Raw genomic sequence first — 24,266 nt, forward strand, 5'->3', positions numbered from 1 at the left:
TCTGGAGGCAGAGGTAAGTAATTCTTCTGGTTTATAGACTGAGTTTCAGAGACACCCTGTCTTAGAGAGAGAGAGAGAGAGAGAGAGAGAGAGAGAGAGAGAGAGAGGGAGGGAGAGGCTCTATTGCTTATTATCTGTATTGAATAGCTTTAGCAGCCTTGATCTGTAAAACAGGTATAAAGGTGTCTTCTAGGCACGGTCGTAAACTTGTGAATAAAGCAGACAAAGTGTGTAGTTCAACTTGAACATAAATAAGCAATCCATAGGGCATGGATTGGAGAGGTGGCTCAGAGATAAGGTTGTTGGCTGCTCTTGTAGAGGACCTGGGTTCTGTTCCCAGTACTCACATGACAGCTCACCACCATCTGTAACTCCAGTTCCAGAGGATCTGACGCCCTCTCTTGGCTCCACAGACGCCAGGCTTACACATGGTACGCACACATACATGCAGGCAAAACACCCAAAGGCACAGAGTAAAAATAAATAAATTCCTTTTAAGTTAATAAAGATTAACTTTAAAAGAGTAGTTATGTTAATAAGAGTTCTGTAGATGATAGCAACTGGGGTAATGTTTGGTCTGCATGCGCCTTGCAGTGGGAGCAACAAAGAAGCTGATGATGGTTTCCCCACACAGTGGACTGTGACTCCCAAGAGCTCAAGTCCTAACAACAAGAACGTCTCACATATATACCCTTTAAAGAAGTGCAACAAAGGGGCTGGAGAGATGGCTCAGCGGTTAAGAGCACCCGACTGCTCTTCCAGAGGTCATGAGTTCAATTCCCAGCAACCACATGGTGGCTCACAACCATCTGTAAAGAGATCCGATGCCCTCTTCTGGTGTGTCTGAAGACAGCTACAGTGTACTTATATAAATAAATGAATAAATCTTAAAAAAAAAAAAAAGAAGTGCAACAAAGACAGTGGGTAGATTCCCTCCCAGATCATACGATTTAAGTCTTAACAAAACCATTTTTACACAGCTGGATCATTTGAACCAGAATTTGGCCATCTTGGCAAGCCTTCTGGACTCTTGTCAGGCAGCTTCTCCCTTTCTATACCAATCTCCCATCCTCGGATAGTATTGATACCACCGGTGTCCATTCTGCTCCATTTTGTCTTGGATGCCGTGTGTCCAGAGCTCCATGAGAAGGCAGGCGCTCGCCCAGCTTTCTGAAGCTCCCACACGGAGGAGAAGGTAGGCATGAAGCAACTGCCATGAAGTGGACGTATTGGTTATGACAGGTTTCCTGCTGAGAGAAGTGAAAAAGAAACACTCGTGAGACGGTAAGGACTCATGCAACGTGGAAGGAAGTAGCAGCAGAGGTCTTGACATGGTGACACACGGGCTTAATCGGAAGCCGAAGATAGGTGAACCTACATGAGTTCAAGGCAAGCTTGGCCTGCATTGCAAAGCCCAAGCCACACAGGGATTTGTAGTAAGACCCTGTCTAAAAGACAAAAACAAAACAGAACAAAACAAAAAGCTAGATGCGGAATGGCCAAACCAGCCCTTCGTGAAATAAAATGCTAGAATTTTCTTTTTTTTTTTTCCGGAGCTGGGGACCGAACCCAGGGCCTTATGCTTGCTAGGCAAGCGATCTACCACTGAGCTAAATCCCCAACCCCACTAGAATTTTCTTAGTGCTTAGTTATCCATGTTGGTTCCATGTATTAGTCAGTGTTCTCTAGAGGAACAGAACTCATAGAACAAATGTGTGTGTGTGTGTGTGCCACGTGTGCATGTGTGTGCGTGTGTGTGCCTGTATGTGTGTGAGTATGCGCACGTGTGTGCACGTACGTGTGTGCATGTGTCAGTGTGTGTGTATGCTCTCATGTGTGTGTGTGTGCATGTGTGTGTACATGTGCGCATGTGCTTGTGTGTGCATGTATGTGTGTGAGTGTTTGCATGTGCATGCGCACATGTGTGTGTGCATGTGTGTGTCTGTGTGTGTGTGAATGATTTATTAGAATAACTTACAGGCTGTAGTCCAACTAATCCAACAATGGCTGCCTGTGAATGGAAGGTCAAAAATCCAGTAGTTGTTCAGTCCACAGGGCTGGGCGTCTCAGTCAGTCTTCATAGATACTGGAATCCTGAAGAAGTGGGCTCTAATGCCAGTGAAGGAGTGGACTTGTTAACAAGGCAAGACAAGCAGGCGAAGAGCCAAAGCTTCCTCCTCCCGTGTCCTTGCATAGACTTCCGGCAGCAGGTGTGGTTAGCGGTGATTAAAGAAGAGGAAATTCTTCCTGTTGCAGGATATTTGCTCACATTCTGAACCCTGAGTTTCTGTTGTCTACTAGAAAAAAAAAAAAACTGTTTCCAGTCACAGTGTGGCTCAGCCTTAGCTCACACCTTTAATCCCTCTGCTGGAATACAGACACACCCTTAGGACACACCGTTAGTCCCAAACAACGAAGGTAAAGTTAGTGTGTAGAAGGAAGCACCCATGTTTGAAAGTGATGGCTAATTGAGTGGTGGGCGAAGTGATGAATCAGAGAAAGACTTGACAGAATGGGCTATGCCTAACTCTCACAAGAGCAGAGAGGAGAAAGGCTACTTAAGAGTGAGCAGCACAGAGAGAAAGGAGGAGGCAGATTAACTGGGAGAGTTTTTCAGAGGCAGGTTGAAAAGAGAAAACGAGCTAGACACCAGTGACGACAGAATGAGCCAGAGAATGAGAAGGAGCCACAAGATTAAAAATGATGCCAGAGTTAGTCTGAGGCCAAGAGGAGTGAAAAGGCAGAGGCCAAAGGTTTGTCTTCCCACCTCAAAGATCTGGATTAAAAATAGTTCTTCCCACCTCAAATTAAACAAAAAGCCATCACAGATGTGTCCCTCCAATTTTGGGGTTTTAGTTCATTCCAGATATATTGACAACCAAGAATAACCATCATAGTCTACCAGGGATGGACACATCAGAACTGTTCTTTAAAAATTAATTAACATAGAGGAAATCTTCTAGGAGGGAAATAAAATATACATCCCAAAACCCTACACTATCATATACCAGAATGCACACAACGTTTAAAATGTGGAGTGTTTTGGTTTGGTTTGATTTTGAAGTTTGAACTGTAATGCATGAAGAAAGCTTGTGGAGCAGCAAGTGGGCAAGCAGGGATGCGGGGATGCAGGGATGTGGGGCTGGGGGGATGCAGGGATGTAGGGATGCAGGGAAGTGGGGATGCAGGGATGCGGGGATGCGGGGATGCGGGGATGTGGGGCTGTGGGGATGCAGGGATGTAGGGATGCAGGGAAGTGGGGATGCAGGGATGCGGGGATGCAGGGATGTAGGGATGCAGGGAAGTGGGGATGCAGGGATGCGGGGATGCGGGGATGCAGGGATTCGGGGATGTGGGGATGCCTGTGTTTGCTCTTTCTGCTCTGGGCTGTGGGTGTGATGCTTTCAATCCCCACAATAATGAGCTGTAACCTGGAACCGTAAGACAAAGGAACCCTTTCTTTTTGTCAGCGCATTTTTATCACAAGAGCAGAAAACAAACTGGAACACAAAGCCCCCGTATATTAGCAGAGGGAAGAATTCATTGAGAAAATACAATGATTGTAAGCATAGATGAACCAGACGCTGGGGCTTCTAGTCTCAAGAGACAAACGCGAATGGACATGATAGGTTAGATAGGCAGTGCACAGTGACAGTGGGTGATTCTCGTGCCCCACTCTCGACTCCAGATAGGATTTTCAAACCAAACATTAACAAAGAAAACACACAGGTGACAGAGTATCCAACACACAGAACACACCTCTTCATCCACCCTCGGGACCTTCTCTAAACACATAACCCTACCGGCCACAGATCAAGTCTTACCAAATGCAAAAGGATCAGGCCAGGTCCGTACAACTTACCAGACCTTAGTGAAACAAAACGAAAAGTTGTGGGATAAAGTACAAACGATGTACTGCCTGAAGACTTAACAGCACACTCGGGAGTAACCAGGGGTCAGCCATTGAAGAAATAAGGGAGGGCACTGGAACGTTCCTAGAGTCTAGTAAAAACTGAAACTATAACTTTACAGACCCTTTGGGATAGAGTTTAAGCAGTTCTAAGCAAAGCAGTTTGTAACTTTGAGTGCTTACTTTAAAAAAGAAAAACAACACAGAATTGACTTCAGTAAACAGCCCTAATGATGCACCCCGTGTCTGAGAGAAACGGGAACAAATCAAACACTAAACAGTAGATGCAAGAAATATTAAAGGTCATGACAGAAATTAATGAAGCTGAGACTAAAGTGCAAAAAAAAAAAAAAAAACGTAGAATAAATCAAATAGTTGGACAGGGAAAAACAACCAAACTTGATGAGCATTGTCTCTAATTAGCTAACAGAAGAAGAGAGAAGACCTAAGTTAATAAAATCAAGGATGAATACGAAGAGTTATTACAGGTTCCATTGGAACCCAGCCATTAGGGAATACGTTGAAAACATACTTTAGGAAACTAGAAGACTCTGCGAAATGCATGAGTTTGTAGACACATGTGATCTACTGAACGTAAGCAAAGGGATATAAACAGCACAAACAGCCACAACCATCAATGAGTTTTGAGCTTTAATGAAAATTACCTTATGTAAGAAACACTCAGGCGCAGACAGATCCTGATGAGTCCTGCCAGACTTTCAAAGGAGGGCTAACAAAGTTCCTTCAAAGGTCGCATAAAACAGAAAGGAGTTCAGCTCGTTCCATGAAGGCAGCATTACTCCTGGGTAGATAGGGTCATGGCCTAGAAGGGAAACGACAGATCAAAGCCGCAAATGAACACGGAAACAAAGAACTCAGTAAAAAGAACATCAAAGACGAGAACGAGGAGCTAACCCAGGTTCCACCGGAACCCAGTCACTGGGGGAGTGCTTTGAAAACAGTCGTTTAGAAGAGTAGAAGACTCTGGGGGAAATGAACGTGCGCAGTGTTAATTTCATCTCGGGGATGCAGATTTGGTTTGAAATATGCAAATCAAGACGGGTAATAGGGTGCTTGGATAGAAATCACGCAATCACATCAACGGATGCTGAGAAGGAATTTTGACATAATTCTACATCCCTTCGCGATAAAAGATCCAAGGGAACTAAGGTCAAACAGGGCAACCTTATCGTTCGCACGATGATGCTCAATGAGGAAAACTAAACATGTGGCTCTGAAAGAGAGAAGGAGGTGCCCCTTCTCCTCTCTTACTCAAGACAGTACTTGAAGTCACCCAGGTCGATAAGACAAGAGGAGGGGGGAAAAAACAAGCCAGATAGAAAAAGGAAGACGTAGAATTTGCCCTTTTCGCAGACGACATGACCTTGTACTTAAAAGACTCTGAGTACTCCAAAGATCCCATGAGAATACCATTCATCTAAGATACTTAATTGGACTGTGAAAAAGACTTGAGACAAGGCTGAGGAAAACTGCTCCAAATGTATACGCTTCCAATTTCCCACAGCCATGAAGTTCTACTCCACCAGTCAGCCCTGTACACTCTTTAATACTGGTAGCATTGGTTGGTTTTTGGAAAGTTTGGTTCACGTGTCTTTAACTGGCGTATTGGGAAACTGGTAGTTCCATCCTACTGGGGTTGCCCAATAGCCATCTTTTGTCCTAAAAGCTCAAATCTTACTTTACTCACACACACACAAAAAAATGACGTTATGTCATAGCAGAAAAAATACACGTTTCCTTCTGAAATGGCATTTCTTGGTGAGATATAATGACTCTACCTTGTGGGCAAGAGGCAGTGCTTTAATGGATCTAATGGTCCATCTTTCCTTTGTTCTTATTTTCTGCTTGAGGGCTTCCAGAGACAGGATCTCATGCTGTCATCCAGGGCAACCTCAAACTCACGGTGAAATCCAGACTCTATCCCCCCAACTCAGCCTCCCGAGTGCTGAGGTTACAGGTTTGCGCTAGCATGCTCTCTCTCCTTACAGAGATCCTTTCCTGCCAATCATGAGATTTGTCTGAGCCTCCCCAGGATTTGCAAAAACAGTGACGAGCTGAGGTGGATTCATTCACTTTAATGCGTTATCTGTTCTACCCCAGTGCCACCCCGAGAAGGAAGGAGTCTGGCGATTGTCACAGGAGAGATGGTTGTTCCTTTGCTGTGCTCATGGGTGCCTGGAAGCTTCCGAATGCAGCTCTGGATGGTGATCAGGGCTCAACGCCAAGGTCAACATCATGCGTCTATTTCATTTGCTTGAAACTTGCCAGGAGCTATGCTCACTGCTGTTGTTGTAAAATATACAAAATAAAAAAAGTATGGTTGTCTTTTATCCCGCTAGGTCTAGCACCTCAGTGCCCCAAGAGATCTGTTAGGTATCTTGGAGGAAACACATCCCAACTCTGAGGCGGCCCAGTGTCTCCTGCCACCACACACTTTCCTACACTTAAACTGTGACATAAAACAACACGCAACACAATAATCTTTGACCCAAATGGTAAGATATAATTGCCCACCTAAACGTCACCTGTCATGGCTCCTCACCCTCTCCCTCCTCTCTCTTTCTCCTCTCTCTTCCTTCCAGTCTCCTCCTCTTCCTTCAAACTTCTTTCTCGACCATCCTTCTCCTCCAATGACAGGCCTCCTTCTATCCTGTACCAACCCCTCACCTGTATTTTACAAATTCAATGGGGAGAAGGTTCTGGTGAAGTCACCTGAGTCCTGAGTACGTGTCTAGACAACAGTCCTTGGGGCAGTGCAATTAACATCAAAATAGATAACTCCACGACCAACCATCACACCACCATCAAAAGCCACCATCAACACCAACAACACACCACCATCCAGGGTTCCCTGGTCCAGCCTCCTAGGAGGGGAAAAATTATCTCAGGCTTAGGGTAAAAGGGGGTGACGTGCTTGCATGTGACTAAGAATCCGGAAGGAAGAAAAGTTGATTCGATCATTCTAACTTTACTTCATGAAAGAAAGCACAAATTGCAGAATGTGTGCCCCAGGAACCGGCTGAAACTGCATGCTTATTACTGACCGTGGCAGGCAGCCCAGACCAAAGGCGAGGGAAGTGTGCAGACTCCCAGCATCAGAGATAGCAAGAGTTGTGTTTCCCCTGGGCCCTTACCATGAGGCTTATAGTGACGGCAGTGATAAACAGTACTGTTATCAGGCCATTACCTCGTCAGCCTCCTGGCACCCAGCGCCTCACCGAGTATGACTATGAGAGAGACAGAGAGAGAGAGAGAAATCAAAGCATAGAAAGTTCAAACAATTTCTCAAGCTGTCACAAGAGTGAAGCTGGGGTTCAAATTATTTGAAATGAAAAATTCTTCCCTGGCTGAGGTTTTCATATTAAAATAAACCAAGAAAAATCAATATGAGGAAAGGAAGTGACCTTTAACGACTGTCTAGTCATAAAGTGGAATCGTGTATCTAGCCTGTCGAGAGCAGGATTTTTCAAAGCAAGGCCATGCATTTCACGATCTTTGTTTATACTTTAGTATTTGACGAGTTCAAGGTTGCCTGGAAACAACCAGCAGAAAAAAAATGAAAAACCAATATCACATCTGTTTAAAAAAAAAAAAACCACATACTCTTAATTGGATTTATTACTTGGATAGGAAGTCTGGTGTCAAGTTTTCTATGACCCTCAGAAAGTTAGCTTCTCTTTCCACTGACCAAATGCATTTGAAATGTCATTGCAGGGAGCTGGAGAGGTGACCCAGCCACTGCTCTTTCTGAAGATCTGGGTTCCGTTCCCAGCACCCACATGGAGTTCACTCCAGTTCCAGAAGGTTCGATGCTCTCTTCTGGCCTCTGTGGACACTAAGAACACAAGTGGTGCCTAGATACTTAAGTGAGCAAAACACGCATATACATAAAACAAAATAAGGTTTTTGAAATGACATCGCAATGCACAAAGTGTCCCCGAAATCTCAATAATGCTAATAAATCTTTCCCTTAGATGGCACAGGCGAGGCGGGAGACCTCAGTTCTTACCTCGTGTGCTTGCTACCTGATTGGCTAACAGTGTACACGCAGCTTGATCTAGGGTGAGATACACCTCTGCAGACTCATCATAAGTTGAAAGTGCTGTCGGTTGAAAATGTAACTGAGACCCCTCCTAGCGCTCTGGAAGCTCTAGTGTGGCAACACTGTAAGCTTGTGGCTTGTTTTATTCTGATCACGTGGCTGGCTGGGATCCTCCCAGCAGGGAGGGCCGGGATGCACATCCCTAGCTGGTTACTCGGCTCTATTGTTTGAGCTTGTGGAAGCACGGTGCATCGTGACTGAAGCTCAAAACGAAGTTGTGTGCTTGATAAGGTCAGGAAGTGAAAGGAGGAATGGCTAGGTCCTGTCGCCTCAAGATTCCAGCCCCTCTCAATGGTACCGAAGGCTAAGGGTCCTTTGGGGCAATGCTTCAAATCGAAACCACAGCAATATACACTATGTACTGCTTTTGCGTCTTATAAAGCTGGAACGGCATTAGGTCGAAACACAAAAAGCAGAGGCCAGCTGGATAATGCTCAAAAGAAAGAGAAGATGAACTAGCGCCACGTAGGAAATGGAGAGTGTGTGCAAGACGAAATCGTAAAGCATTTGGAGGGTGGAAGGAAATTGAAGGTGGACGGACGGATGAGGAACACTGCGGACAAAGGCAGTACACGGCACAGGTAAGCTGGTGACAGCTGAGGGCCGAGGACTGGGCATGTCAGTGGACTGGAGTGTTTCTGGGGGACAGCAGAGGACATGCCTGGAAATGACGCAAGGACAATAATGGCACATCAAACAGAGCATCTGAGATCCTGACTCCTCCACAGGACAGAACCTTGGAAGGCTTTGCAAACAGGGGTGCTAACGAGGCTTACTTTTCTACGGAACTCCGTGCAGAAAGACTCATTAGGGAGCTGATGTGCCATGAGGCTGAGAAGGAAAGCCTGACTAAGGAAGAGGCAATTCAAGCACAAAGAGAAAGAGAGATTGAAAAAGACATGATGGCTACTGCAATAACTTGCGTGAAAGGCTTCTGCATGGTGCCAGGGAAGAAACAGTTAGGCCTTACTTGGGTTGATAGACATCTGAAAAAGACGATAAAGGAGTGAGGAATTAAGAGTTAACCAGAGGGGCTGAGAAGATGGCTCTGTGGGAGTCACACTTAGCTTCAGTTGTAGACTTGAGGGACCTGGGAAGAAAGAGCCTCTGCTGCGGATTTGCCCCTATCTGACAGGACTGGGCCAGGTCTGTGGGGCATTTTCTTGATTATAACTTGATGTGGAAAGAGCTCAGCCCACCGAGGGTTGTACAATTCCCTAGGCAGGTGGGCCTACGCTCTATAGGAAAGGTAGCTGGACAGAAACAGTGAAATAAACTATAGGCAGTGTTCCTCCTGGTCCCTGTCTCAGTTCCTGCCTCCAGGTTCCTGCCCTGGCTTCCCTGGATGATGAACTGTAACCTGACAGCCAAATAAACCCCTTCTTCTCCAAGTTGACTTTAGTCATTGTTGTATCAAAGTGATAAAAAGCAGACCAGAACCATGCTCTCACGAGTACCTGAGTGTAGGTCCCCAGAACCCACATAAAGATGGATGCCGCAGCATATGTGTACAATCCCAGCATGCTCACAGTGAGGTGTCAACAGAGACACACACAGTGCCTGAGCTCCCCCACTGCCCAAAGGAAAATGTCCCAGGAGGAGAGCAGCATACACTTGAAAGAAAGATTTCATCCGTGTGTCCTCTGAACAACATCAAAACTGGTATCATGACGAGCTGGCTATTCTTGCCACAACCTGTGGGATAATGTAACACAGAAAGTAATTTAGAGATAATCAATTTTCAAGTAGCACCATGGTGTCGTTCTCTCACACTCCAATGCTAACACCTCCCACTTGACTGTGGCAGTGAGGGAAGTAATTTCCTGACAGCCGACAGCTGCTACCAGCTGGTGAAGGCTGATTCAGATGCGTGTGGGTCCTGAGACGCTCATGCCCACAATACATCAGTCTGGCATAACAGCAAGTGGGTCAGGGACACCGCACCTCCAGCCCGTCCCTACGAACAAGACGAACAAGACGCTCAACCTCATTCCTCTCAGCTTCCTCACTTCTAAGGTGACAGCACTGACTCAATAGCCTCAGTATGTGTACTAAATAAACCGGGCCAGGTCAGCTGCCAGTAGATGTTTACTCCTCCCAGGTCACTGACAAAGAAGCATCCAGAAGGAAAAGATTTTTGCATTGGAACCTAGTGGGTAAAGAAACCCAGGACAGGATTTTTTAACAACCACCAGTGTTGTGGTTTGCCCTGGAGTTATCTGTATTTTGATGCTAATTCCACTGCCCCAAGGACAGCTGCCTAGTCACATACTCAGAACTCAGGTGACTTCACCAGAACCTTCTCCCCATTGAATTTGTAAAATACAGGTGGGGGGCAGGTACAGGATAGAAGGAGGCCTGTCATTGGAGGAGAAGGAAGGATGGGCGGGAGAGAAGTTTGAAGGAAGAGGAGGAGACTGGAACGGAAAGGAGAGAGAGAGAGAGAGAGAGAGAGAGAGAGAGAGAGAGAGAGAGAGAAGCCGTGGTGGCAGGACAATGGAGGCTGACGTTAAGCTTCCGCTCTGTGTATTTACACGTTGTTAATAATGTTCCTAAGGGATGGATGGTACCGGGCTTTGTATGTTTAGGTGGGCAATTATATCTTATCAATTGGGTCAAAGATTATTGTGTTGTGTGTTCTTTTATGTGACAATTTGAGTATAGCAAAGTGTGCGGCGGCAGGAGACACTGGACCGCTGTGGAGTTGGGATGTGTTTCCTCCAAGATGTCTAGCAGATACCTTGGGGCACTGTGGTGCTAGATCTAGCAGGATAAAAGACACCATACTTTTTTTTATTTTTTTATATTATATAGCAACACTCCAGATTCCCCCTTGCTGAGTTGGATAGGAAATTGTGCTACCCTTCGCATGCTGAAAACAACTGTTGGCTGAGAATCATGCGTGTGTACATGTACATACACATACATATATATACACATACATATATATACACATACATATAAATACACATACATACACACACACACACACACACACACACACACACACACACACACATATATATGTATGTATGTATTCCTCCCAGTGCCCAGGTGCAGTTAGGGGGATGACAAAGATTCCTCCTGAGTTGCTCATGAATAACTCACACCAAGCTGACTAACCTGTCCTGTCAGGAAGCTTCCTCCTACCTATCATGCTGCATCTGTGGAATTATTTTACAGCTATATATGCAGTTTTCCTCTGGGTAAGGCGTCGGGTAGACATATCTTCTCTGAGAGCCTTGAACATATTTATAATTGATGCCCTGAGTTCATCCCCTTGTGTCCTCTCACGCGTCTTCCTGGGGACAGCATTACTGTAGGAGTGCTCACAGCGGCCTGTGTTCTCGTTCTAATTATGTTACCCATAAACCTCTTCGTAGTGTCCCGCACATAGGACTAAATGGAGCACGTTCCCAGTTGATTCTGACAGGTCAATAAAGTTATCGGTGGCCAACAGCTGGGCAAGGAGACAGCGGTGGGACTTTTAGGATTCCTGGGAAGGGACTGAGGAAGGAGGACGAGAGGATTCCGCTGTAATAAGGATGTCGGAGATTCCGGAAAAGTACAGGAGGGAGAGACAGCCAACAGGGGGGAAAGTGCAGGGGGAAAGTGGATCCAGGAGCACTGCCCAGCAGGGTCCGGGGGCAACAAAGATAAAACACAGAGTTAGTAAGCATTAACTCATGAATATCGGAGGGGAGGGTGTGTTAGCCATGAGGAGTTAGGGAGTGGCCCGGCTGTGTAAGGTATTTAAAATATAAGGGTGTAAGTGTGTCTTTCTTTTGGGAATCCAGAACATTGGGGTGGGTATCGAGGAGCGCGGACGCACACCCACCCATCCACCGGGGAGTTTAGAGCAAGTTAACTTATTACTGCTTCAGGAGCTGATGTTTGGAGGAGATGCGCCATCTTGGTTTTTCTGTTACTTGTGTTTTTCCTATGGGATGTGAGTGTCTAGACTTACAGTGTTGGTTGGTGTCAGGTCCAAAGAGAATTCCAGTTCCCCACACTCCAAAAGGCAGTCCGTGTATCCAGAAATGAGCTCAACCCGAAGTATTGGGGGTTTCTGAGGTTTAGGTAAAAGCCAGCGCTCCACGGGAACTTGTGAAACTGGTTCCCATCTGTTAAAAGGAGTCATTCCCTTACCTCCGGGAAGAGGAACATGTGCCTCCATAGACACATACCTGTGGCTGCATATGAAAGCCCACATGGCCTCCAGGCTCCCTCAGTGCCTACTCACAAGCACTTGCTATGTTCCTGGCCCTTCTCACTTCCCCAGACTTCTCTTCTCACAGGTACCCATTTGTTCCCCTTGTAACAGCAAAGATTTCACCCTGACTCTGCAATTCTCATTAGTCACACTTTCACTCTTCTCATGAGTCAGGGTTCTCTAGAGGAACAGAACTTAGAGAAGGAATCTCTAAATATAGATAGAGAGGATGTTCTAGAATAATTCACAGGCTGTGGTCCAGCTAATCCAAAGATGGCTGCCTTTGATCAGGAGGTCCAAGAATGCAGCATTACTCAGTCCATGAGGCTGGAAGTCTCAGCTGGTCTTCAACATATGTCATAATTCGTAAGAAATGGGCTCTAATGCGAGTGAAGGAATGGACTAGCCAGGGAGAGTGACAGCAAGCAGGCAGAGAGCAAGCTTCCTTATGTCCTTTATCTAGGCTGCTGGCAGAGGGTGTGGTCAAGATTAAAGGTGGATCTTTCCATCTCCAAAGATCTGGGTCAAAGGTTAATCTTCTCACCTCAGAGACCCAGATGAGAAGTGAGTCTTCTCATTCCCAAATGATTAAATTTAGAAAAGAAAATCCCTCACAGATGTACCCAGCCATTTGGGTTTTAGTTAACTCCAGATAAAGACATCGTGACAATTAAGAATAGCTACCACAAGTCCACCCTTTGTCAACTTGACACACAATCATATCTCCTATGCCATGATTAATTTCTAAATGAGAACAATAACCAGGTCATCATTACACTAACATGATCTAACTGTCCCATGTATGGTCATACCCACTACTCTCTGTTCTCTGTCTCTTGCAATCTCCACTCTCCTCCCCCACCCTAGCTTCCCCAGCCCTAGCTATGTCCATTATTGTCCAGTCTTCCAGACATAGCCTCCCTCTTCTTCCAGATGCCTCTGGCGGTTCTCTCTCTCATATCTACAGTAAAAAGCTTAACCATATTTATCATGGAGCCGTCATGTTGGCCGTTTCTGAATTAAATAATTAATAAATCCCATTGTCGGGTTTGCTACCTGCCTCAATGAAAGACACACGCCATAGCCTTTATATTCTGATATGCCTATCAAACACAGCTATATGTGCCTATCATATATGCCTATCAAATACATGATATACAGCTCAATAGCTAGGCCAGTGCCTAACCTCCACTTCCTCCCACTGATGATTCTGAGCTACTACTTACTAAATTCTGTGCTCCATCTTGGCTGCTCTGGACCCAGAGGGCTGCCCAGCTGGGCTGGGCTCTCCTGGCTCCTTCACACGGCGACCATGCCTCTCTGTCCTGCGTTATTCTCAGGCATGGGTTTTTTTCTCCTCTCCTCCACACTCTCCCAACTTCTCCTTCTCCTCTCCTTCTCAAACTTCCTCCCAGTCCCAATCCCAGGAATCCTAAAGTCCCGCCTCTGTCTGCCCTGCCCAGTCATTGGCTGCCGGCATCTTCATTTACCAATCAGAGCCAACTGGGGCACGGTCTTAAGCACAGACTCTCTTGTGCAAACAATTTTGGGGACCCAAAATAACATTAGAATACAAGCATTGAGCCAAACCCACTACAGTTTTTTTGTTTTGTTTTGTTTTGTTTTGTTTTTTACTGTGCTGTCTCAGGGATCTCTATGAACGGGATAGTGCTTGAAATTCAGTCTTGTGGTGATTATGTGTTTATGTGTGATTAGGGTATCAAACATGGTCCCAGCTCAGCTAAGACTGGATGCATCACCTCAATACAGAAACAACTGCACACACACACACACACACACACACACACACACACACAAAACACACACACACTCACACACTGACTCTCACAGACACACACACAGACACACACACAGACACATACACACTCACTCACACAGACACACTCACTCACACAGACACACACACAGACACATACACACTCACTCACACACACTCACTCACACACTCACTCACACACACTCACTCACACAGACACACACACATACACACACCCTCACACAGACACACACACACACTCTCACACACTCACTCACACAGACACACACACAGACACACAGACACATACACACTCACTCACAGACACACACTCACTCACACACACAGACACATACACACTCACTCACACACACACTCATTCACACACACTCACACAGACACACACACAGACACACACTCACACAGACACACATACACACACAGACACACATACACACACAGACACACACACATACACACACAGACACACACACATACACACACACACTCACACAGACAGACACACACAGACACACACACTCACACAGGCACACACACAGACACACACACACAGACAGACACACACATATGTGCACACACAGATACACATGCACATACAGACACACAGACACAAACTTACACACACATATGCACATGCACACTAACATGCACATGCACACACAGACACATACACACTCACTCAATACACAAACTCGCACACACACAAAGCTAAATAAAAAACAAAACACCAATAAAACATAATTCAAAATTGAGGCACAGAACTGAATAGAGATCTCAAAGGAAGACATATAGAAGAACATATAGAAGGCTGAAAAAAATCTTTTTCTTATTAAAAAGTATTTGCTATCCTTAGCCATCAGGAACATACAAATGAAAAACTAATTTGAGATCTCATCTTACCTCAGTCAGAAAGCCTAAGATCAGGAGAAAAAAATGTTGGCAAGGTTGTGGGGTAGAGGAGCCCTCATTGTTAGTGCTGTACAAACTGGTGAAATGACTCTGCAAATCAGTATGGGGGTCCCCCAAAACTAGAAATGATATCACACGAACTGGTGATACCATGCTTGGTGTACCCAAAGGACTCTGTTTGGTTTTTTTTGTTTGTTTGTTTTTTTGTTTTTTTTCAGAGCTGGGGACTGAACCCAGGGCCTTAAGGACTCTGTTTCTTACTGCAAAGCTCAGGCATTTACTCCTCCAAGTTCACTGCTGTTCAGTTCAAAACAGCCAGGGATGGAATCATCCTAGACATCCATCAAGTGTTTGAGTACCTGAGGAAAATAAAGCCCATAGTCACAATAGAATTCTATTTGACTGTAAAGAAAAACGATGCTATGAAAATTGCAGGTAAATGGGTAAAACTGGAAAATGAACAGAAAACCCACCATCGCGTGGAGTGAGGTAACCCAGGCTCAGAAAGACAAACAGCAAATGCTCTTTCTCATACAAGTATCTTGGCTTTGAGCCTTTAAACTTCTATTCAAATTGAAGCACCTATAGAAAGTGGAAAGAGGCTGAACGGGAGGGAGGCACGTTCAATGGAGGGAGAATTAACACAGGTCACGATAGAGGGGTAGCTTAAGTGGGGATGGGGACGGGGGAGTAGGGCAGACGTCGGGGTGCAGGAGAGATAAACAAAACTAAAGACTTTCTTTTTTTTTTTTTTTCTTTTTTTTTCGGGGCTGGGGACCGAACCCAGGGCCTTGCGCTCGCTAGGCAAGCGCTCTACCGCTGAACTAAATCCCCAACCCCAACTAAAGACTTTCAAAAACGTCTATGGAAACCTACTGGAGGCTTCCGTTGTGGGAAGAGTGTGGGGAGGACGCCCTGGAACTGGAGTTTCGGCTGCTGTGAGCCTCCTGATGTGGTTGCTGGGAACAGGACTGTGTTGTCTGGAAGAGCAGCAGGCACTCTGACACTGAGCCACCTCTCAAGCCCATCTTAATGACCGCCAGCTTCGTGAACTGACCTCCAGGGAAGCCAGGGCATTGACGCCCCTCCTGGAAACATGCTAAGGATCTGGGGGTCTCCTTTCACAACTGGCTCAAACTCACTGTCTCTGAGTGGAAACAATTGTGCCCCCAAGAATTGCTTGTGAGAATGCTTTGCTGTTCTTGGAGGACTCCTTCACAGAATGGTCAAAGACATAAATGCCATGCTTTTCAGGCTGAGGACCAGACTCGGTCACAGGTTTTGTTGTGCTTCTCCTGTAAGAATGGGAAGCTCACAACACACACACACACACACACACACACACACACACACACACACACACCGCTTAAGGCCCTCAATACTGTTCCCTTTGTTAGGAATGGATCTGTGGTCTCCTCCATAAATGGTCACATGATACAGAACATCTCAGCAAAGCAAATGTGTTCCTCTGCTTAAGGTTCCAAAGTTGCTCAGTACCCAGCCAGCAGGGGCTGGAGAGATGGCTCGGAACACTGGCTGCTCTTTCAAAGGACCTGGCTTGGTTCCCAGCATCTACAAGGCAACTCACAACCATCTGTAACTTCAGTTGTGAGTGATCCGATGCCCGATTCTGACTTCTGCTGGCACTGCACGCTTTCGGTGCACATACACTCAGGCTCACACACAAACACGTAAAGTAAATAGCATCAAGCACACCCAGCAGGGGTCCACTGGGCTTTTAATCCCAGCTCTGTGGGGCCCAAGCCTCATTCTGAGCAGAGAACACAGCCTCACATTCTTCCAGAATTAGCTAATTCAAAAGAGTCCAGTTGCCGGGGAGAATGAAGTTTGTCTTAGTTAAGGTTTTATTGCTGTGAGGAGACATCATGACCTCGGCAACCCTTATGAAGGACATTTCATTGGGGCTGGCTTACAGTTTACAGGTTTAGAGATTCAGTCCGTTATCATCATGGCAGCATGCAGGCACACAAGGTGCTGGAGAAGGAGCTGAGAGTTCTACATCTTGATGAGCAGGCAGCAGAAGGCGACACTAATCCCACATTGGGTAGAGTGCGATTTGAGCATAGACCTCAAAGCCCCACCCCCACAGCGAGACACTTCCGCCGACAAGGCCACGCCCACTCCATCAAGGCCAAACCTCCTGATGGTGCCATTCCCTGTGAGCCAAACATTGAAATACTCGAATCTATGGGGGCCGTACCCATTCAAACCACCACAAAGTTTGAAGTTATATTTTGACTTCAGGAAAATGTTGGATCAAGAGACATTGTGGCCAAATGTTGACTCCACAAACTTCTTTAAAGACAGAAATTCCTGTTTTATATACTTACTTTGACAGAGGCGACAGTGCGTTTCGTTTACACTTCCCACACCTTTGCAGCTTTTTGTGTTGGCAGAGGGGATTGGCTGCACTTCTCAGTCTCTGGAGATGGCCCGTGCCGGGAGGGCCCTCAGAGGCTTCAGCTGCCAGGAACCTGCAGGCACCAGAGAACTGAGAGTTGCCCCTGCCTCGGAGACAACTCGCGGTGCTGTCTGGTTTTGGAAATCTCCCTTCCTGTCTCTTGATTCAGGAAGAAAGAAAGGCAGCAAGGAGGCAGCACCAGCTTGATACCTCACTATGCCATGCCTGGAGTAAATGCACCACATATTTATTATGTAGACGGCTATGTACAGTCACATGCGGAAGTAATCTCCAGCTGGGAAGACTTCCGGTAAGATTCAGCCACCCTACACTAGGCTTTTTCTATTTCCTGGCTCAATTGGACAACAAAGAACGTAGAGCAGCGATCTCTGCAGTAGGGGTTTGATGATCCGGCGCATGCGCCCAGAAGGGGTGTGGCTGGGTCCTGTAGTAAATCTACCTTCGGTTTCGGTGAGAGTCTCTACGCCAGTTCCCACAGTATTTGCAGTCCTAGCAACGGCGGACAGTGAATGGCTTCCTTTTCCACACATCTAGGCCAGTGGTCTTATTTTATTTTCTTTCGTTTTATTTTTAATCTCAGCCATTCTGACCAGGGCAAGATGAAATCCCAGAGTAGTCCTAATTTGCATTTTGTCATGGCTAAGAAAGTCGAACACCCAGATTTATGTATTTCTCGGCCATCTGCGTGTCTTCTTTTGAGAATTCTGTTTGGCTCCATGCTCCAATTTTTTTTTTCTTTTTTTCGGAGCTGGGGACCGAACCCAGGGCCTTGCGTTTGCTAGGCAAGCGCTCTACCGCTGAGCTAAATCCCCAACCCCATGCTCCAATTTTTGATTGCATTGTTTTCTTTTCTCGATGTTTAAGTTTCTGAGTTCTTTGCATGTTCTAGATACTGACCCTCTCTCAGATATAGATGGTAAAGATTCTTCCCCATTCTCCAGCCTGTGTCTTCACTCAAATGGTGGTGTCCTTGGCTGTGCATAAGCTTTTTAGTTTCATGAGCTTCCCCTACTCAGTCGTTGGTCCCATTCTGTGCCACTGAGTTCCTCTTTATCTTTGCCTGTAAGTTGAAACGTATTTCTTTCTCTTCTAACAGATTCAGGGTATTGACCCTTATACTGAGATCCTGGTGGGCCCCTAGTACTGCCCCATTCCTGTTAACTATCTTCGGTATAGGACATATAGAAAGAAGACAAAAACCTCCTTTCTGTGAATGTAGCCCTCTAAGGACACCCTCAGGAAGGAATCCAAGTCAGGAATGAAAGAACAAGGTCAAAGCTAAGAGGCTTAAGTTGTGACTTGCAAATTCAGTTCCGGAGTCTTCTGTGTGTTAGTGGGACCCTGGGAGTCAAGGGGGAAGGGCTTGCATAGTTACCTGGTGGAGGAGGCATATGGCTTCACTCATCCATTCACACAGATCCTTCATCAAGTGAACTGAGTTGGTTTTTTTTTTGTTTGTTTGTTTTGTTTTTTGTGTTTTTTTTGTTTTGTTTTGTTTTTTTTTGGTTCTTTTTTTCGGAGCTGGGGACCGAACCCAGGGCCTTGCGCTTCCTAGGTAAGCGCTCTACCACTGAGCTAAATCCCCAGCCCCGAGTGAACTGAGTTTTACTGTGTGATTCTCATGAAAGGTCCAAGTTCACAGCCTGATGCAACGTATGTGGGTGTCCACTGTTTGTGTTTCGACGAGAGCATTCAGTTGTTAGATTGAACACTCCAAAGAAGTATTAGAAGATACCATTATTGTCACTTTGACCCGGCTTTGAGGTAAAATAATCAGATCATCTCCGGGAGAGGGATCGAGGCCCATCCGGAGCCCAATCTCAGCTGTCCTCTGGCAGAATTCTCCATGCACTCCTGGTCCCACAGATGCAGCGTGCTGGACACTGCGACAGAAACACGACACGATGGAGCGCACAGCTCAGTAGCAAGGCCACACCACACGTTTCAGTTATGTTTCGTACAGCATCGTGGCTGGATTCCCAAATCAGCATTTAGGAGAAAATCGAGTACAACCAAAGTCACCCTTGAGGGACAGGGGAAATCCTCGGGGAGGTGGGAAGTTAGCTGAAAAGCGGCGTGCCCGTAAATACCACGCAGCCAGCTTCCCTCCAGCACGAGAACAGATGGCAGTCTGTGGCAGAGCACCCACAGAAACACTCGGCTTGGCTTGTGTTTTGAGGTCAGGTTCTACCGAAAAGACATAATGTGGCTTTAAACACTGGTGTGCAAGATGCTCACAATATGGAGGCTGGGGATGGGGCTGTGGAAAGACTCATGCTGCAAGCATATGCTTATTTGGGGGAATGCCTGGCGCTCCCCATATTTACATTGTTCTCTTGACTCTCCTCTGAGTACTTCACAGCTGAATCCATCAAAGTTGCTGAGCATCTTTTTGACTGCAAAAAGGACAGTGATGACGCCAGTTGGCACGTGTGACTTTCCTCCGCGGACCGAGCTGCCGTGGGAACTCCGTCTCAAGTCTCCTAACTTTCCAGAGAAGTTAGGAGAAGGACCCAGGCTTAGTCTGTGTCCATGAGAAAGCAAAGGGCTTAGATCCCAATTGGTCTCTCCCCGGATCTCCCTGAACCCTGCTACAGACGGACCCCTTCCTGGCCTTGCAAAGAAGAGACAGAATTCTAACCACAGCAGGCGACTGCAGCCTTCCTGTTCCTCCTCCTCCTGTAGAGTCGTCTAGGAAGATTTAGCACTTGGACTCTTCCTCAAGCCAAGCCAGGAGCAGTAGCACAAGACCTTGGTAAAGGAGCTTCCCACTGCTCTGTCAGCTCTGTTGTAGACCTGAGAAGGGTTGGGCCAGCCCCTGTCATTCATTGCTGGTCTCTGAAACTGTATGTGCTGAGTTGTTCCAATTTTGGCCCCCACTGATCTGCCTCCCTCCTGGACCCGCCCTCACAAGTCCCCCTCCCCGCTCCTCAGCCCCATAAGCCTACTGGCCATTAGTTTCAGGCTCCGTGCTTTGCCAGAAGGGGGCAGCAGACGTGTCTTTTTTTTTTTTTTTTTTTTTTTTTTTTTTTTATTCCTTTTCAAAAGACAGAGCCAGGCAGCCAGGCTCAGGTTAACAAAGGAGATAAGTGGAGATCCCAGGGCAATCAGCTCTCAACAAGTTTTCCCACTAAGGTGATGGGATAGCCTCTTGGTTGGGCACCGGGGATCTGAACTAGAACAGTTTGCTGCTCAACAGAGACATCCGTAGCTTGCAAGCTGAGCTGCAGTGACCTGCACTGGAGGCTAGCCACAGGACAAACAAGGATGCCTGCTGTTCCATGGAGTTTGCTAAACAATAGAGCTGCTGGTGCTCCGTCCCCTGACCATCTTTTAGCAGGAGAGAGGTGACCTCATCAAGCCTGCTATCAATCTTGAGCTTCTACCCCTTTCCTTCCCAAGTAGATATCCTCTCCTTCCCCCATAAGAGCCAGTATAGCATGCCCCTGGGCCCACCCACTGGCTGAAACGGGTGTGGGGGGGTGGGGGGGATGCATCTTGAACAACCGGCCCTGAGACTTGCTAACTACAGGGGTGGCACATCAACACCATTCCAATGATTCTTCCCACGTGGAATTCTCCGGTCATTTTTCTTTCTGGAAACCCCAAGAGTCGACAGAAACAAAACCTAGAACATGACACACATGTGTACACAGACAGAGGCATGTGCATACACACACACACACACACACACACACACACACACACCACACAAAAGAGAGAGTAAGGGAAATTTGTCATCGAGTGTACAGAGGGTACCTAGAAGAGAATGGGGGGACAAGAAATATGGAAATGGTTTCCATATTTTTAACCAAAATATTAACATCAATAGTGGAGGGTTTCAAGGGCATTGCTCCCAACAAGGAAAAATGCCCGCGTGCACGCACACATACACACACACACACACACACACACACACACACACACACACGCACCTGGACACACAGACACATACTTAGAAGCACACACACACAGAGCACTCACACAAGACAACGTGAGTGGAGGAGAGTCAACAGTGCATCAGGGCACTCAACGTACTTGGGAAAGTTTTGGAGGCCCCTTACCCAAAATCTAGCCACCTGAGCAGAAGCAACTCAACCTTATTTTTTAAGAAAGGAGAGAGACCAGAGGCTTGTACCTTTTAGCTAAGTTCCCAGGTCCTCTTCTGCTCCATTCGACCCATTCCTTCAGCCTTTATCCTCCGTGGTTTCTATGACCACCAGTGGCATACTCTTGTCTGCTGAACAGGCAGTTGCCATGTCCCCACAGCAGGCGACTGTGGAAGCAGACATACTTAAGAGCTCCAGAGTCCATTAATGACTCCCCAAGTTACTTGCTCAGGATTGCCCTGGGAGTGCAGCTTGCATGTTCGATCTCCAGGGAGGTGTTATAAGGAGGTGGTGGAAGCTTTTGGAGGGGGGCAGGGGAAGCCCACAGGGAGGTCTTTAGTTGAGTACCCCCCAAAATGGATGGTGCAGCCTCAGCCCGTTCATTCTGTCTTTGACATCCTGGCCACGAAAGGAGAGGTTTCCCGTTCAGGGGTACAGCAGGGACTGGAGAAAGCAGTATCGAGGTGAGCGTGAAAAAATCCAGATGACAGAAAATGACTAAAGCCCCTCTCACCTGGAGCTACATAGGAAAGACCTCGATACACAAGTGCATGCTGGGTAGGTGCTGATGCCCTCTGAAGGGCCCTGACCTTAGATGCCCGATGATGCCAGTTCACCACTCACTAGCCCATCCCCACACTTTCACCGGTGTTTCTCTTCCTTGATGAGCTATTTCTGTATCTATTGCCTGGCCACATGCCTGTCTTACAGTTCTCTCCCAGAGGATGCAGAGACCTGGAAAGTTCTTCAGCGGGTGCTCCCCAGGACTCTGATCTGTGTCTGTATCACTAGAACCCAAAGCAACAGAGTCAAATAATCATGAACTGGGGACTCCCAAACTGTGGTCCCAAGCCAATGTCCTCTCTTTGTAAGCCAATTATCTTAGGTATTTGTAACAGTAGCAGAAAGCCGATGGTGTTAGTTCTTTTTCTCGTTGCTATGACAAAATACCAGAAAGCAGTTTTAGAAAAGAAAGGTTTGCTCAGGTTCCATCACAGCAGGGAAGGGAAGGCAGTGACAGTGGCTCTAGCTGAAGCGGGACAAAGATGTTTCCCTCCGCTCAGCAAGACGAACACTGATATTTTGTTTCTTTCTCCTTTTCATTCAGTCCACATTCAGGATGGGTCTTCCCACCTCTGTTAAGTCTCTGGAAACATCTTCACAGACACGCTCAGAGGCCTGTCTCAAGACTCAGGCTGACTGTCTCAATTGAGCTTAGTTAGGGATTTACTGCTGTGAACAGACACCATGACCAAGGCAACTCCTATAAGGACAACATTTCTTTGAGGCTGGCTTACAGGTTCGGAGGTTCAGTCCATTATCATCAAGGGAGGAACATGGCAGCATCCAGGTAGGTGTGGCGCAGGAGGAGCTAAGAGTTCCACCTCTTCATCTGAAGGCTGCTAGCAGAAGACTGGTGTCCAGGAAGCTAGGATGAGGGTCTTAAAGCCCTCATCCACAGTGACACACCTACTCCAATAGGGCCACACCTTCTAATCGGGCCACTCCCTGGACCAAGCATATAGAAACCATCACACTGACAATCAGGATAAGTAGACTGCACGCTATACTTGAGAAGGAATAACAACCCAGGTGTTTCAGGCAGGATGGGTAGAGATCGTGGCCAAGTTAACACTGAGGGGATGGGACCTTCAGGTGATCCGATGCAACCCAAGGTGACGCTTGCACCGTCTCCCCAGCTCCTACCCTGCACACACTTGAAGGCCGTCGTACCATGGCTGACAAGCCAGGGCTACAAACTAGAACAGGTCTTCCCCCAAGTAAGAAGTGAAGAGAATGGTAATGAGAAGAGGGAGGGAGGAAGAGGGGGGAGGAGGAGAGGAAGAGAGATTATGATTAAGGGTGAAATTCTAAAACACAATTTGTTTGAATGAAAATGTGCTAAGATGGGGACATTCTTAATATGGATAATAAAAGGGCATAAGCTTTGAGGCTTGAACTGAAATAATTTATAGGTCATGCTCTAAGGAATGAAACAAATTAGGATGTGCGTGTAGATTAAAAAATACAAGAGAGCCATGGAATGGCTCCACGGTGAATGTTTGCTGCACAAGCCTGACGACCCGAGGTTGGTCCCTGGGACCCACTTTGAAAGCTGCGTGCATTGGTCCACGTCTGTAATCCCAGTGCTCCTCAGGGAGATGAGAGGCAGAAGAATGGCCCAAAGCTCAAGCACCAGCCAGGAGTATAACGCTAAGAAGCAGAGAAACAGAGGTGGAGGGTGGGAGGAAGAACTGACTCCTGGAAGGTGTCCTCTGTACTAGTACAGGTAACACACACACATACACACACACATACACACACACACACACACACACCAGATATACCACACATACACACACACACACCACATATACCACACATACATACACATACCACACACACACACACACACACACATATATATAAATAGACCACACATACCACATACACCAGACATACACACACACCACATATACCACACATACACACACACATACACACACACCAGATATACCACACATACACACACACACATACACATACATATAAATACACCACACACACCACATATACACAACAAAACAATCACATACACACATCACATAAACACGCCATGCATAGATACACACATACCATACATACACACACAACACACATACCACACACACATATACCACATACATACACACGCATAGTACACACATACTACACATACATGTCAACATACATCACACACATACATGCCACACTCATACAC

At 46.5% G+C, this 24,266-nt stretch overlaps 1 long non-coding RNA gene across 3 annotated transcripts; it reads right to left on the reverse strand.

The window, feature by feature from the left end:
• Positions 1 to 921: 921 nt before the first annotated feature.
• LOC120095890 (uncharacterized) lies at positions 922 to 17,756 on the reverse strand. 3 transcript variants are annotated; one of them, XR_015634222.1, is made up of 6 exons: positions 17,305 to 17,661; positions 15,215 to 15,312; positions 9,646 to 9,728; positions 4,576 to 4,733; positions 1,979 to 2,297; positions 922 to 1,250 (listed from the first exon to the last, which is right to left on the reverse strand). It is a non-coding gene; the product is annotated as an uncharacterized LOC120095890 (long non-coding RNA). The 3 variants fall into 3 exon arrangements; XR_015634221.1 differs by lacking the exons at positions 9,646 to 9,728; positions 15,215 to 15,312 and adding an exon at positions 12,001 to 12,157 and having other exon boundaries at positions 17,305 to 17,749; XR_015634220.1 differs by lacking the exons at positions 9,646 to 9,728; positions 15,215 to 15,312 and having other exon boundaries at positions 17,305 to 17,756.
• Between the last annotated feature and the right edge of the window lie 6,510 nt (positions 17,757 to 24,266).

Source organism: Rattus norvegicus, chromosome 12, assembly GCF_021556685.1.
Source record: "Rattus norvegicus strain SHRSP/BbbUtx chromosome 12, alternate assembly SHRSP_T2T, whole genome shotgun sequence".
Lineage (NCBI taxonomy): Eukaryota > Metazoa > Chordata > Mammalia > Rodentia > Muridae > Rattus > Rattus norvegicus.